Source organism: Phyllobates terribilis, unplaced genomic scaffold, assembly GCF_046119375.1.
Source record: "Phyllobates terribilis strain yellow unplaced genomic scaffold, ASM4611937v1 Scaffold_236__1_contigs__length_3049075, whole genome shotgun sequence".
Classification (NCBI taxonomy): Eukaryota; Metazoa; Chordata; class Amphibia; order Anura; family Dendrobatidae; genus Phyllobates; species Phyllobates terribilis.
The window spans coordinates 1,641,271-1,655,341 of record NW_027362996.1 but is presented as its reverse complement, the minus strand read 5'-3'; the positions used below and the strand labels follow the sequence as shown (position 1 = coordinate 1,655,341).

The following is a 14,071-nucleotide window of genomic DNA, read 5'->3' as shown; positions in this document are numbered from 1 at the left end:
CGGTCATGTGACCTCCAGCTGCCATAGCAACCCCAGGTCCTGGAAGGACACGGAGGTCTTCGGAGAGGTAAGTTGACGACCCCCTCTCCTCCTGCTGTCTCCTATATGCCGTGATCACTATAGATCACAGCATATAGAAGACAGCTAAGGGTTAACATCACTGGGACCTGATCTAATCAGGTCCCGATGATGTTCCCTGTCAGAGCTAACGCTCTGCACCGGAATCGCAGCGCTTGCAGGACCCTAGGGGTCCTGAGCGCTGCGAGACCACCCACCGTTTTTAAACGTCGGCGCTGCACAGAGCCCGGCAAGCGCCGACGTTTATCTACAGTGGGCGGTCGGGAACCGGTTAAACTGATAAGAACAGATACTACACTTGATCTTAGCCAAAAGGCCGAGAAGCGATAACCAGAATTGGTTTCAAACTACGGAGCCACCCAAGGATCCTGAAAAGTCCATTTGTGGAGATGAGCTCCTGGACTCCCGTTAAGAAGACATGTTGTCAACCTCTAGATCCCTTACATGCCTGCACTTTTCGGCTTGCTGCTGCTGCAATCCACGCGTTTTAGATCTGCATAACTCCACCTCTTTAAACACAGCACCTTCACCCCCTGCTGTTCCCACCCGCCTCAACACCGTTGGAAGGGAGGAGAACCAATTAAGGCGGGGGGTGGGGTGGAACGAGCAGCTGTCTACCCTTAGCAGGAGGGCTCCTGATTACATACCTCTCCTGCTGCTGCTGCTGCTGGCTGTCCAGCAGCAGACTGAAGGTGGCTACTGCTGTGCACAGGTATATAAAGGCTCAGAGCCTATTATGACACGCGCAGCCAGCGTTCCATTGCCACATTCCATCTACTGCAGGCAGGATACCTGGCTGGCTGAATGTCGCTGAGAAGCTCACAGAGACCGCCATAAGCAACAGTTTAACAGAATGCCACAGACTAATCAACCAAACTTTTTGGGTTGGGTTCTCTTTTATAGTCTGCAGGCATTAAATGAAAGAAGTCAGTGTTCCAGCAGAAGGAGACAACGTTTCAGAAAAGGCATTGTAGCAAACCAAAAAAGAAATTTTAAGCGCAGCAGAGTAACCAGCGCACATACCTGTTAGCTCAGGTGAGTTTAAAAGGCTGCTGTTGATAACAAGGGCATTTGCTAAATAGATGGTGTGTGTGCAACAATATACTGAAAGGTCAATTATATTGTGCAGCTTATCTCACCACCTGTAGTTATTTAGGTGAAAGCTCCAAAATGCTTGCCTAATATGTCTGTTTATCCAAAAGGAAGTAAAAAGGGAGAGCTAGAAAGATAGCATTGCATCACATTACATGGCAATGCAATGCACAGTTGCTGAAGTTGAACCAAAATGAGCTTGTAATCTGGCTTCTGCAACTTTGAACATGAAAAATCCAATGAGGAGAAGAAAATCAAAGCCAAAGAGTCCATCCCAAAATCCAACAAACAAGCAAAATGAACAAAAAACATTGAATTCAATTCTTTCTGATTTTAGAAACTGCATTAAAGAAGGGGTGCACCGGTCCTGGAGATACTGCAATACCAGGTCAATGCGTGGAGTGGACAGAGCAAGCTCTTTTTCCATCTCCCTGTTCTAAAAATCCATTTAATATATGGTCCCCAGATAGGGGACGTATCAGATATTAAACTGATAAGAACAGATACTACACTTGATCTTAGCCAAAAGGCCGAGAAGCGATAACCAGAATTGGTTTCAAACTACGGAGCAACCAAGGATCCTGAAAAGTCCATTTGTGGAGATGAGCTCCTGGACTCCCATTAAGAAGACATGTTGTCAACCTCTAGATCCCTTACATGCCTGCACTTTTCGGCTTGCTGCTGCTGCAATCCACGCGTTTTAGATCTGCATAACTCCACCTCTTTAAACACAGCACCTTCACCCCCTGCTGTTCCCACCCGCCTCAACACCGTTGGAAGGGAGGAGAACCAATTAAGGCGGGGGGTGGGGTGGAACGAGCAGCTGTCTACCCTTAGCAGGAGGGCTCCTGATTACATACCTCTCCTGCTGCTGCTGCTGCTGGCTGTCCAGCAGCAGACTGAAGGTGGCTGCTGCTGTGCACAGGTATATAAAGGCTCAGAGCCTATTATGACACGCGCAGCCAGCGTTCCATTGCCACATTCCATCTACTGCAGGCAGGATACCTGGCTGGCTGAATGTCGCTGAGAAGCTCACAGAGACCGCCATAAGCAACAGTTTAACAGAATGCCACAGACTAATCAACCAAACTTTTTGGGTTGGGTTCTCTTTTATAGTCTGCAGGCATTAAATGAAAGAAGTCAGTGTTCCAGCAGAAGGAGACAACGTTTCAGAAAAGGCATTGTAGCAAACCAAAAAAGAAATTTTAAGCGCAGCAGAGTAACCAGCGCACATACCTGTTAGCTCAGGTGAGTTTAAAAGGCTGCTGTTGATAACAAGGGCATTTGCTAAATAGATGGTGTGTGTGCAACAATATACTGAAAGGTCAATTATATTGTGCAGCTTATCTCACCACCTGTAGTTATTTAGGTGAAAGCTCCAAAATGCTTGCCTAATATGTCTGTTTATCCAAAAGGAAGTAAAAAGGGAGAGCTAGAAAGATAGCATTGCATCACATTACATGGCAATGCAATGCACAGTTGCTGAAGTTGAACCAAAATGAGCTTGTAATCTGGCTTCTGCAACTTTGAACATGAAAAATCCAATGAGGAGAAGAAAAGCAAAGCCAAAGAGTCCATCCCAAAATCCGACAAACAAGCAAAATGAACAAAAAACATTGAATTCAATTCTTTCTGATTTTAGAAACTGCATTAAAGAAGGGGTGCACCGGTCCTGGAGATACTGCAATACCAGGTCAATGCGTGGAGTGGACAGAGCAAGCTCTTTTTCCATCTCCCTGTTCTAAAAATCCATTTAATATATGGTCCCCAGATAGGGGACGTATCAGATATTAAACTGATAAGAACAGATACTACACTTGATCTTAGCCAAAAGGCCGAGAAGCGATAACCAGAATTGGTTTCAAACTACGGAGCCACCCAAGGATCCTGAAAAGTCCATTTGTGGAGATGAGCTCCTGGACTCCCGTTAAGAAGACATGTTGTCAACCTCTAGATCCCTTACATGCCTGCACTTTTCTGCTTGCTGCTGCTGCAATCCACGCGTTTTAGATCTGCATAACTCCACCTCTTTAAACACAGCACCTTCACCCCCTGCTGTTCCCACCCGCCTCAACACCGTTGGAAGGGAGGAGAACCAATTAAGGCGGGGGGTGGGGTGGAACGAGCAGCTGTCTACCCTTAGCAGGAGGGCTCCTGATTACATACCTCTCCTGCTGCTGCTGCTGCTGGCTGTCCAGCAGCAGACTGAAGGTGGCTGCTGCTGTGCACAGGTATATAAAGGCTCAGAGCCTATTATGACACGCGCAGCCAGCGTTCCATTGCCACATTCCATCTACTGCAGGCAGGATACCTGGCTGGCTGAATGTCGCTGAGAAGCTCACAGAGACCGCCATAAGCAACAGTTTAACAGAATGCCACAGACTAATCAACCAAACTTTTTGGGTTGGGTTCTCTTTTATAGTCTGCAGGCATTAAATGAAAGAAGTCAGTGTTCCAGCAGAAGGAGACAACGTTTCAGAAAAGGCATTGTAGCAAACCAAAAAAGAAATTTTAAGCGCAGCAGAGTAACCAGCGCACATACCTGTTAGCTCAGGTGAGTTTAAAAGGCTGCTGTTGATAACAAGGGCATTTGCTAAATAGATGGTGTGTGTGCAACAATATACTGAAAGGTCAATTATATTGTGCAGCTTATCTCACCACCTGTAGTTATTTAGGTGAAAGCTCCAAAATGCTTGCCTAATATGTCTGTTTATCCAAAAGGAAGTAAAAAGGGAGAGCTAGAAAGATAGCATTGCATCACATTACATGGCAATGCAATGCACAGTTGCTGAAGTTGAACCAAAATGAGCTTGTAATCTGGCTTCTGCAACTTTGAACATGAAAAATCCAATGAGGAGAAGAAAAGCAAAGCCAAAGAGTCCATCCCAAAATCCGACAAACAAGCAAAATGAACAAAAAACATTGAATTCAATTCTTTCTGATTTTAGAAACTGCATTAAAGAAGGGGTGCACCGGTCCTGGAGATACTGCAATACCAGGTCAATGCGTGGAGTGGACAGAGCAAGCTCTTTTTCCATCTCCCTGTTCTAAAAATCCATTTAATATATGGTCCCCAGATAGGGGACGTATCAGATATTAAACTGATAAGAACAGATACTACACTTGATCTTAGCCAAAAGGCCGAGAAGCGATAACCAGAATTGGTTTCAAACTACGGAGCCACCCAAGGATCCTGAAAAGTCCATTTGTGGAGATGAGCTCCTGGACTCCCGTTAAGAAGACATGTTGTCAACCTCTAGATCCCTTACATGCCTGCACTTTTCTGCTTGCTGCTGCTGCAATCCACGCGTTTTAGATCTGCATAACTCCACCTCTTTAAACACAGCACCTTCACCCCCTGCTGTTCCCACCCGCCTCAACACCGTTGGAAGGGAGGAGAACCAATTAAGGCGGGGGGTGGGGTGGAACGAGCAGCTGTCTACCCTTAGCAGGAGGGCTCCTGATTACATACCTCTCCTGCTGCTGCTGCTGCTGGCTGTCCAGCAGCAGACTGAAGGTGGCTACTGCTGTGCACAGGTATATAAAGGCTCAGAGCCTATTATGACACGCGCAGCCAGCGTTCCATTGCCACATTCCATCTACTGCAGGCAGGATACCTGGCTGGCTGAATGTCGCTGAGAAGCTCACAGAGACCGCCATAAGCAACAGTTTAACAGAATGCCACAGACTAATCAACCAAACTTTTTGGGTTGGGTTCTCTTTTATAGTCTGCAGGCATTAAATGAAAGAAGTCAGTGTTCCAGCAGAAGGAGACAACGTTTCAGAAAAGGCATTGTAGCAAACCAAAAAATAAATTTTAAGCGCAGCAGAGTAACCAGCGCACATACCTGTTAGCTCAGGTGAGTTTAAAAGGCTGCTGTTGATAACAAGGGCATTTGCTAAATAGATGGTGTGTGTGCAACAATATACTGAAAGGTCAATTATATTGTGCAGCTTATCTCACCACCTGTAGTTATTTAGGTGAAAGCTCCAAAATGCTTGCCTAATATGTCTGTTTATCCAAAAGGAAGTAAAAAGGGAGAGCTAGAAAGATAGCATTGCATCACATTACATGGCAATGCAATGCACAGTTGCTGAAGTTGAACCAAAATGAGCTTGTAATCTGGCTTCTGCAACTTTGAACATGAAAAATCCAATGAGGAGAAGAAAAGCAAAGCCAAAGAGTCCATCCCAAAATCCGACAAACAAGCAAAATGAACAAAAAACATTGAATTCAATTCTTTCTGATTTTAGAAACTGCATTAAAGAAGGGGTGCACCGGTCCTGGAGATACTGCAATACCAGGTCAATGCGTGGAGTGGACAGAGCAAGCTCTTTTTCCATCTCCCTGTTCTAAAAATCCATTTAATATATGGTCCCCAGATAGGGGACGTATCAGATATTAAACTGATAAGAACAGATACTACACTTGATCTTAGCCAAAAGGCCGAGAAGCGATAACCAGAATTGGTTTCAAACTACGGAGCAACCAAGGATCCTGAAAAGTCCATTTGTGGAGATGAGCTCCTGGACTCCCGTTAAGAAGACATGTTGTCAACCTCTAGATCCCTTACATGCCTGCACTTTTCGGCTTGCTGCTGCTGCAATCCACGCGTTTTAGATCTGCATAACTCCACCTCTTTAAACACAGCACCTTCACCCCCTGCTGTTCCCACCCGCCTCAACACCGTTGGAAGGGAGGAGAACCAATTAAGGCGGGGGGTGGGGTGGAACGAGCAGCTGTCTACCCTTAGCAGGAGGGCTCCTGATTACATACCTCTCCTGCTGCTGCTGCTGCTGGCTGTCCAGCAGCAGACTGAAGGTGGCTGCTGCTGTGCACAGGTATATAAAGGCTCAGAGCCTATTATGACACGCGCAGCCAGCGTTCCATTGCCACATTCCATCTACTGCAGGCAGGATACCTGGCTGGCTGAATGTCGCTGAGAAGCTCACAGAGACCGCCATAAGCAACAGTTTAACAGAATGCCACAGACTAATCAACCAAACTTTTTGGGTTGGGTTCTCTTTTATAGTCTGCAGGCATTAAATGAAAGAAGTCAGTGTTCCAGCAGAAGGAGACAACGTTTCAGAAAAGGCATTGTAGCAAACCAAAAAAGAAATTTTAAGCGCAGCAGAGTAACCAGCGCACATACCTGTTAGCTCAGGTGAGTTTAAAAGGCTGCTGTTGATAACAAGGGCATTTGCTAAATAGATGGTGTGTGTGCAACAATATACTGAAAGGTCAATTATATTGTGCAGCTTATCTCACCACCTGTAGTTATTTAGGTGAAAGCTCCAAAATGCTTGCCTAATATGTCTGTTTATCCAAAAGGAAGTAAAAAGGGAGAGCTAGAAAGATAGCATTGCATCACATTACATGGCAATGCAATGCACAGTTGCTGAAGTTGAACCAAAATGAGCTTGTAATCTGGCTTCTGCAACTTTGAACATGAAAAATCCAATGAGGAGAAGAAAAGCAAAGCCAAAGAGTCCATCCCAAAATCCGACAAACAAGCAAAATGAACAAAAAACATTGAATTCAATTCTTTCTGATTTTAGAAACTGCATTAAAGAAGGGGTGCACCGGTCCTGGAGATACTGCAATACCAGGTCAATGCGTGGAGTGGACAGAGCAAGCTCTTTTTCCATCTCCCTGTTCTAAAAATCCATTTAATATATGGTCCCCAGATAGGGGACGTATCAGATATTAAACTGATAAGAACAGATACTACACTTGATCTTAGCCAAAAGGCCGAGAAGCGATAACCAGAATTGGTTTCAAACTACGGAGCCACCCAAGGATCCTGAAAAGTCCATTTGTGGAGATGAGCTCCTGGACTCCCGTTAAGAAGACATGTTGTCAACCTCTAGATCCCTTACATGCCTGCACTTTTCTGCTTGCTGCTGCTGCAATCCACGCGTTTTAGATCTGCATAACTCCACCTCTTTAAACACAGCACCTTCACCCCCTGCTGTTCCCACCCGCCTCAACACCGTTGGAAGGGAGGAGAACCAATTAAGGCGGGGGGTGGGGTGGAACGAGCAGCTGTCTACCCTTAGCAGGAGGGCTCCTGATTACATACCTCTCCTGCTGCTGCTGCTGGCTGTCCAGCAGCAGACTGAAGGTGGCTGCTGCTGTGCACAGGTATATAAAGGCTCAGAGCCTATTATGACACGCGCAGCCAGCGTTCCATTGCCACATTCCATCTACTGCAGGCAGGATACCTGGCTGGCTGAATGTCGCTGAGAAGCTCACAGAGACCGCCATAAGCAACAGTTTAACAGAATGCCACAGACTAATCAACCAAACTTTTTGGGTTGGGTTCTCTTTTATAGTCTGCAGGCATTAAATGAAAGAAGTCAGTGTTCCAGCAGAAGGAGACAACGTTTCAGAAAAGGCATTGTAGCAAACCAAAAAAGAAATTTTAAGCGCAGCAGAGTAACCAGCGCACATACCTGTTAGCTCAGGTGAGTTTAAAAGGCTGTTGTTGATAACAAGGGCATTTGCTAAATAGATGGTGTGTGTGCAACAATATACTGAAAGGTCAATTATATTGTGCAGCTTATCTCACCACCTGTAGTTATTTAGGTGAAAGCTCCAAAATGCTTGCCTAATATGTCTGTTTATCCAAAAGGAAGTAAAAAGGGAGAGCTAGAAAGATAGCATTGCATCACATTACATGGCAATGCAATGCACAGTTGCTGAAGTTGAACCAAAATGAGCTTGTAATCTGGCTTCTGCAACTTTGACCATGAAAAATCCAATGAGGAGAAGAAAAGCAAAGCCAAAGAGTCCATCCCAAAATCCGACAAACAAGCAAAATGAACAAAAAACATTGAATTCAATTCTTTCTGATTTTAGAAACTGCATTAAAGAAGGGGTGCACCGGTCCTAGAGATACTGCAATACCAGGTCAATGCGTGGAGTGGACAGAGCAAGCTCTTTTTCCATCTCCCTGTTCTAAAAATCCATTTAATATATGGTCCCCAGATAGGGGACGTATCAGATATTAAACTGATAAGAACAGATACTACACTTGATCTTAGCCAAAAGGCCGAGAAGCGATAACCAGAATTGGTTTCAAACTACGGAGCCACCCAAGGATCCTGAAAAGTCCATTTGTGGAGATGAGCTCCTGGACTCCCGTTAAGAAGACATGTTGTCAACCTCTAGATCCCTTACATGCCTGCACTTTTCGGCTTGCTGCTGCTGCAATCCACGCGTTTTAGATCTGCATAACTCCACCTCTTTAAACACAGCACCTTCACCCCCTGCTGTTCCCACCCGCCTCAACACCGTTGGAAGGGAGGAGAACCAATTAAGGCGGGGGGTGGGGTGGAACGAGCAGCTGTCTACCCTTAGCAGGAGGGCTCCTGATTACATACCTCTCCTGCTGCTGCTGCTGCTGGCTGTCCAGCAGCAGACTGAAGGTGGCTGCTGCTGTGCACAGGTATATAAAGGCTCAGAGCCTATTATGACACGCGCAGCCAGCGTTCCATTGCCACATTCCATCTACTGCAGGCAGGATACCTGGCTGGCTGAATGTCGCTGAGAAGCTCACAGAGACCGCTATAAGCAACAGTTTAACAGAATGCCACAGACTAATCAACCAAACTTTTTGGGTTGGGTTCTCTTTTATAGTCTGCAGGCATTAAATGAAAGAAGTCAGTGTTCCAGCAGAAGGAGACAACGTTTCAGAAAAGGCATTGTAGCAAACCAAAAAAGAAATTTTAAGCGCAGCAGAGTAACCAGCGCACATACCTGTTAGCTCAGGTGAGTTTAAAAGGCTGCTGTTGATAACAAGGGCATTTGCTAAATAGATGGTGTGTGTGCAACAATATACTGAAAGGTCAATTATATTGTGCAGCTTATCTCACCACCTGTAGTTATTTAGGTGAAAGCTCCAAAATGCTTGCCTAATATGTCTGTTTATCCAAAAGGAAGTAAAAAGGGAGAGCTAGAAAGATAGCATTGCATCACATTACATGGCAATGCAATGCACAGTTGCTGAAGTTGAACCAAAATGAGCTTGTAATCTGGCTTCTGCAACTTTGAACATGAAAAATCCAATGAGGAGAAGAAAAGCAAAGCCAAAGAGTCCATCCCAAAATCCGACAAACAAGCAAAATGAACAAAAAACATTGAATTCAATTCTTTCTGATTTTAGAAACTGCATTAAAGAAGGGGTGCACCGGTCCTGGAGATACTGCAATACCAGGTCAATGCGTGGAGTGGACAGAGCAAGCTCTTTTTCCATCTCCCTGTTCTAAAAATCCATTTAATATATGGTCCCCAGATAGGGGACGTATCAGATATTAAACTGATAAGAACAGATACTACACTTGATCTTAGCCAAAAGGCCGAGAAGCGATAACCAGAATTGGTTTCAAACTACAGAGCCACCCAAGGATCCTGAAAAGTCCATTTGTGGAGATGAGCTCCTGGACTCCCGTTAAGAAGACATGTTGTCAACCTCTAGATCCCTTACATGCCTGCACTTTTCGGCTTGCTGCTGCTGCAATCCACGCGTTTTAGATCTGCATAACTCCACCTCTTTAAACACAGCACCTTCACCCCCTGCTGTTCCCACCCGCCTCAACACCGTTGGAAGGGAGGAGAACCAATTAAGGCGGGGGGTGCGGTGGAACGAGCAGCTGTCTACCCTTAGCAGGAGGGCTCCTGATTACATACCTCTCCTGCTGCTGCTGCTGCTGCTGGCTGTCCAGCAGCAGACTGAATGTGGCTGCTGCTGTGCACAGGTATATAAAGGCTCAGAGCCTATTATGACACGCGCAGCCAGCGTTCCATTGCCACATTCCATCTACTGCAGGCAGGATACCTGGCTGGCTGAATGTCGCTGAGAAGCTCACAGAGACCGCCATAAGCAACAGTTTAACAGAATGCCACAGACTAATCAACCAAACTTTTTGGGTTGGGTTCTCTTTTATAGTCTGCAGGCATTAAATGAAAGAAGTCAGTGTTCCAGCAGAAGGAGACAACGTTTCAGAAAAGGCATTGTAGCAAACCAAAAAAGAAATTTTAAGCGCAGCAGAGTAACCAGCGCACATACCTGTTAGCTCAGGTGAGTTTAAAAGGCTGCTGTTGATAACAAGGGCATTTGCTAAATAGATGGTGTGTGTGCAACAATATACTGAAAGGTCAATTATATTGTGCAGCTTATCTCACCACCTGTAGTTATTTAGGTGAAAGCTCCAAAATGCTTGCCTAATATGTCTGTTTATCCAAAAGGAAGTAAAAAGGGAGAGCTAGAAAGATAGCATTGCATCACATTACATGGCAATGCAATGCACAGTTGCTGAAGTTGAACCAAAATGAGCTTGTAATCTGGCTTCTGCAACTTTGAACATGAAAAATCCAATGAGGAGAAGAAAAGCAAAGCCAAAGAGTCCATCCCAAAATCCGACAAACAAGCAAAATGAACAAAAAACATTGAATTCAATTCTTTCTGATTTTAGAAACTGCATTAAAGAAGGGGTGCACCGGTCCTGGAGATACTGCAATACCAGGTCAATGCGTGGAGTGGACAGAGCAAGCTCTTTTTCCATCTCCCTGTTCTAAAAATCCATTTAATATATGGTCCCCAGATAGGGGACGTATCAGATATTAAACTGATAAGAACAGATACTACACTTGATCTTAGCCAAAAGGCCGAGAAGCGATAACCAGAATTGGTTTCAAACTACGGAGCCACCCAAGGATCCTGAAAAGTCCATTTGTGGAGATGAGCTCCTGGACTCCCGTTAAGAAGACATGTTGTCAACCTCTAGATCCCTTACATGCCTGCACTTTTCGGCTTGCTGCTGCTGCAATCCACGCGTTTTAGATCTGCATAACTCCACCTCTTTAAACACAGCACCTTCACCCCCTGCTGTTCCCACCCGCCTCAACACCGTTGGAAGGGAGGAGAACCAATTAAGGCGGGGGGTGGGGTGGAACGAGCAGCTGTCTACCCTTAGCAGGAGGGCTCCTGATTACATACCTCTCCTGCTGCTGCTGCTGCTGGCTGTCCAGCAGCAGACTGAAGGTGGCTGCTGCTGTGCACAGGTATATAAAGGCTCAGAGCCTATTATGACACGCGCAGCCAGCGTTCCATTGCCACATTCCATCTACTGCAGGCAGGATACCTGGCTGGCTGAATGTCGCTGAGAAGCTCACAGAGACCGCCATAAGCAACAGTTTAACAGAATGCCACAGACTAATCAACCAAACTTTTTGGGTTGGGTTCTCTTTTATAGTCTGCAGGCATTAAATGAAAGAAGTCAGTGTTCCAGCAGAAGGAGACAACGTTTCAGAAAAGGCATTGTAGCAAACCAAAAAAGAAATTTTAAGCGCAGCAGAGTAACCAGCGCACATACCTGTTAGCTCAGGTGAGTTTAAAAGGCTGCTGTTGATAACAAGGGCATTTGCTAAATAGATGGTGTGTGTGCAACAATATACTGAAAGGTCAATTATATTGTGCAGCTTATCTCACCACCTGTAGTTATTTAGGTGAAAGCTCCAAAATGCTTGCCTAATATGTCTGTTTATCCAAAAGGAAGTAAAAAGGGAGAGCTAGAAAGATAGCATTGCATCACATTACATGGCAATGCAATGCACAGTTGCTGAAGTTGAACCAAAATGAGCTTGTAATCTGGCTTCTGCAACTTTGAACATGAAAAATCCAATGAGGAGAAGAAAAGCAAAGCCAAAGAGTACATCCCAAAATCCGACAAACAAGCAAAATGAACAAAAAACATTGAATTCAATTCTTTCTGATTTTAGAAACTGCATTAAAGAAGGGGTGCACCGGTCCTGGAGATACTGCAATACCAGGTCAATGCGTGGAGTGGACAGAGCAAGCTCTTTTTCCATCTCCCTGTTCTAAAAATCCATTTAATATATGGTCCCCAGATAGGGGACGTATCAGATATTAAACTGATAAGAACAGATACTACACTTGATCTTAGCCAAAAGGCCGAGAAGCGATAACCAGAATTGGTTTCAAACTACGGAGCCACCCAAGGATCCTGAAAAGTCCATTTGTGGAGATGAGCTCCTGGACTCCCGTTAAGAAGACATGTTGTCAACCTCTAGATCCCTTACATGCCTGCACTTTTCGGCTTGCTGCATCTGCAATCCACGCATTTTAGATCTGCATAACTCCACCTCTTTAAACACAGCACCTTCAACCCCTGCTGTTCCCACCCGCCTCAACACCGTTGGAAGGGAGGAGAACCAATTAAGGCGGGGGGTGGGGTGGAACGAGCAGCTGTCTACCCTTAGCAGGAGGGCTCCTGATTACATACCTCTCCTGCTGCTGCTGCTGCTGGCTGTCCAGCAGCAGACTGAAGGTGGCTGCTGCTGTGCACAGGTATATAAAGGCTCAGAGCCTATTATGACACGCGCAGCCAGCGTTCCATTGCCACATTCCATCTACTGCAGGCAGGATACCTGGCTGGCTGAATGTCGCTGAGAAGCTCACAGAGACCGCCATAAGCAACAGTTTAACAGAATGCCACAGACTAATCAACCAAACTTTTTGGGTTGGGTTCTCTTTTATAGTCTGCAGGCATTAAATGAAAGAAGTCAGTGTTCCAGCAGAAGGAGACAACGTTTCAGAAAAGGCATTGTAGCAAACCAAAAAAGAAATTTTAAGCGCAGCAGAGTAACCAGCGCACATACCTGTTAGCTCAGGTGAGTTTAAATGGCTGCTGTTGATAACAAGGGCATTTGCTAAATAGATGGTGTGTGTGCAACAATATACTGAAAGGTCAATTATATTGTGCAGCTTATCTCACCACCTGTAGTTATTTAGGTGAAAGCTCCAAAATGCTTGCCTAATATGTCTGTTTATCCAAAAGGAAGTAAAAAGGGAGAGCTAGAAAGATAGCATTGCATCACATTACATGGCAATGCAATGCACAGTTGCTGAAGTTGAACCAAAATGAGCTTGTAATCTGGCTTCTGCAACTTTGAACATGAAAAATCCAATGAGGAGAAGAAAAGCAAAGCCAAAGAGTCCATCCCAAAATCCGACAAACAAGCAAAATGAACAAAAAACATTGAATTCAATTCTTTCTGATTTTAGAAACTGCATTAAAGAAGGGGTGCACCGGTCCTGGAGATACTGCAATACCAGGTCAATGCGTGGAGTGGACAGAGCAAGCTCTTTTTCCATCTCCCTGTTCTAAAAATCCATTTAATATATGGTCCCCAGATAGGGGACGTATCAGATATTAAACTGATAAGAACAGATACTACACTTGATCTTAGCCAAAAGGCCGAGAAGCGATAACCAGAATTGGTTTCAAACTACGGAGCCACCCAAGGATCCTGAAAAGTCCATTTGTGGAGATGAGCTCCTGGACTCCCGTTAAGAAGACATGTTGTCAACCTCTAGATCCCTTACATGCCTGCACTTTTCGGCTTGCTGCATCTGCAATCCACGCATTTTAGATCTGCATAACTCCACCTCTTTAAACACAGCACCTTCAACCCCTGCTGTTCCCACCCGCCTCAACACCGTTGGAAGGGAGGAGAACCAATTAAGGCGGGGGGTGGGGTGGAACGAGCAGCTGTCTACCCTTAGCAGGAGGGCTCCTGATTACATACCTCTCCTGCTGCTGCTGCTGCTGGCTGTCCAGCAGCAGACTGAAGGTGGCTGCTGCTGTGCACAGGTATATAAAGGCTCAGAGCCTATTATGACACGCGCAGCCAGCGTTCCATTGCCACATTCCATCTACTGCAGGCAGGATACCTGGCTGGCTGAATGTCGCTGAGAAGCTCACAGAGACCGCCATAAGCAACAGTTTAACAGAATGCCACAGACTAATCAACCAAACTTTTTGGGTTGGGTTCTCTTTTATAGTCTGCAGGCATTAAATGAAAGAAGTCAGTGTT

The 14,071-nt window shown here is 45.3% G+C and overlaps 10 non-coding genes and 1 pseudogene across 10 annotated transcripts; all 11 read right to left on the bottom strand.

The window, feature by feature from the left end:
• Positions 1-186: 186 nt before the first annotated feature.
• Positions 187-406, bottom strand: LOC141216874 (U2 spliceosomal RNA; annotated as a pseudogene).
• Positions 407-1,521: 1,115 nt separating this feature from the next.
• LOC141215593 (U2 spliceosomal RNA) lies at positions 1,522-1,712 on the bottom strand. The gene has a single exon (XR_012284654.1). It is a non-coding gene; the product is annotated as a U2 spliceosomal RNA (small nuclear RNA).
• A 1,114-nt stretch (positions 1,713-2,826) lies between these two features.
• On the bottom strand, positions 2,827-3,017 carry LOC141215592 (U2 spliceosomal RNA). The gene has a single exon (XR_012284653.1). It is a non-coding gene; the product is annotated as a U2 spliceosomal RNA (small nuclear RNA).
• Positions 3,018-4,132: 1,115 nt separating this feature from the next.
• LOC141215591 (U2 spliceosomal RNA) lies at positions 4,133-4,323 on the bottom strand. Its single transcript, XR_012284652.1, has one exon. It is a non-coding gene; the product is annotated as a U2 spliceosomal RNA (small nuclear RNA).
• A 1,115-nt stretch (positions 4,324-5,438) lies between these two features.
• On the bottom strand, positions 5,439-5,629 carry LOC141215590 (U2 spliceosomal RNA). The gene has a single exon (XR_012284651.1). It is a non-coding gene; the product is annotated as a U2 spliceosomal RNA (small nuclear RNA).
• A 1,114-nt stretch (positions 5,630-6,743) lies between these two features.
• Positions 6,744-6,934, bottom strand: LOC141215589 (U2 spliceosomal RNA). The gene has a single exon (XR_012284650.1). It is a non-coding gene; the product is annotated as a U2 spliceosomal RNA (small nuclear RNA).
• Positions 6,935-8,046: 1,112 nt separating this feature from the next.
• LOC141216453 (U2 spliceosomal RNA) lies at positions 8,047-8,237 on the bottom strand. Its single transcript, XR_012285486.1, has one exon. It is a non-coding gene; the product is annotated as a U2 spliceosomal RNA (small nuclear RNA).
• A 1,115-nt stretch (positions 8,238-9,352) lies between these two features.
• Positions 9,353-9,543, bottom strand: LOC141215588 (U2 spliceosomal RNA). The gene has a single exon (XR_012284649.1). It is a non-coding gene; the product is annotated as a U2 spliceosomal RNA (small nuclear RNA).
• A 1,118-nt stretch (positions 9,544-10,661) lies between these two features.
• LOC141215586 (U2 spliceosomal RNA) lies at positions 10,662-10,852 on the bottom strand. The gene has a single exon (XR_012284647.1). It is a non-coding gene; the product is annotated as a U2 spliceosomal RNA (small nuclear RNA).
• A 1,115-nt stretch (positions 10,853-11,967) lies between these two features.
• On the bottom strand, positions 11,968-12,158 carry LOC141215585 (U2 spliceosomal RNA). Its single transcript, XR_012284646.1, has one exon. It is a non-coding gene; the product is annotated as a U2 spliceosomal RNA (small nuclear RNA).
• A 1,115-nt stretch (positions 12,159-13,273) lies between these two features.
• On the bottom strand, positions 13,274-13,464 carry LOC141215584 (U2 spliceosomal RNA). Its single transcript, XR_012284645.1, has one exon. It is a non-coding gene; the product is annotated as a U2 spliceosomal RNA (small nuclear RNA).
• Between the last annotated feature and the right edge of the window lie 607 nt (positions 13,465-14,071).